Source organism: Oryzias latipes, chromosome 4 (assembly GCF_053564925.1).
Source record: "Oryzias latipes strain Hd-rR chromosome 4, Olatipes_Hd-rR_3.1".
Lineage (NCBI taxonomy): Eukaryota > Metazoa > Chordata > Actinopteri > Beloniformes > Adrianichthyidae > Oryzias > Oryzias latipes.
The window spans coordinates 8,838,379-8,840,000 of NC_136240.1; positions in this window are offsets into that span (position 1 = coordinate 8,838,379).

Here is a 1,622-nt window from a genome sequence, read left to right on the forward strand (position 1 = left end):
GTCATGTGTGTGTGTGTGTGTGGGGGGGGGGGGGGGATAGAGACCACACCTGCTGATGAGTTGGTGGAGACGGCGGTTAGACAGGCTGGGCAGGCCCAAACCTGAGAGTTTGTTAGGATCTTCTGGATCTTTAGCACTTCAGAATGTGAGAGTGGTTCTCGATCAAAAATGTCTATAGTGTTGGTGGAGAGGTGCTCAACTGGACTTAGAAATTAAATTAAAAGGTGGACAAAAAAATTCTGTTGACAAACCTTCCACTGACCCAGAAGTGGACCACAACAATGAAGCGTACCATTATCATGCATGCGGTAAGTGTATTAATAATGATAATAATGCATTTTGTTTAAAAGTGCCTTTCAAAAACCCCAAGGGTAAAAATTCAAAGGTAAAACACAATAAAATCACTTTAACAAAATGCTTAAAACACAATAATTTAATTGACATCCTCATAAAATCAGATGACAGATAAAGGAAAATCTTAATTTGGAAATATAAATTTTAAACAGGTTTCTTGATGCATTGAAAGTCCAGAGTCAAACCTGATTCTGGATCTCAAGATTTCCTTTCTGCTTTTAGTAGATGATGATGTGTGAGAAGAATGGATGAATAAATGGATGTATGGATGGACGGATGGATGGATTTACGGACGGATGGGTGGATGAATGGATGGATGGATGGATGGATGGATGGATGGATGGATGGATTTACGGACGGATGGGTGGATGAATGGATGGATGGATGGATGGATTTACGGACGGATGGGTGGATGGACGGGTGGATGATGGATGAATGAATGGATGGATGGGTGGATGAATGGATGGATGGGTGAATGGATGGATGGATGTATGGATGGACGGATGGATGGATTTACGGACGGATGGGTGGATGGACGGGTGGATGATGGATGAATGAATGGATGGATGGGTGGATGAATGGATGGATGGGTGAATGGATGGATGGATGGATGTATGGATGGACGGATGGATGGATTTATGGACAGATGGGTGGATGGATGGGTGGATGGATGGATGGATGGATGGATGGATTTACGGACGGATGGGTGGATAAATGGATTGATGGATGGATTTACGGACGGATGGGTGGATAAATGGATTGATGGATGGATTTACGGACAGATGGGTGGATGAATGGATGGATGGGTGGATGGATGGATGGATGGATTTACGGACGGATGGGTGGATGGATGGATGGGTGGATGGATGGGTGGATGGATGGATGGATGGATGGATGGATTTCGGACGGATGGGTGGATGAATGGATGGATGAATGGATAGATGGATGTATGGATGGATGGATGGATGGATTTACGGACGGATGGGTGGATGTACGGGTAGATGGATGGATGGATGGATGAATGGATGGATGGGTGGATGAATTTGATGGATGGGTGGATGGATGGATGGATGGATGGATGGATGGATGGATGTATGGATGGATGGATGGATGGATGGATGAATGGATAGATGGATGTATGGATGTATGGATGGATGGATAGATGGATGTATGGATGTATGGATGGATGGATGGATGGATGGATGGATGGATGGATGGATGGATGAATGGATGGATGAATGGATAGATGGATGTATGGATGGATGGAT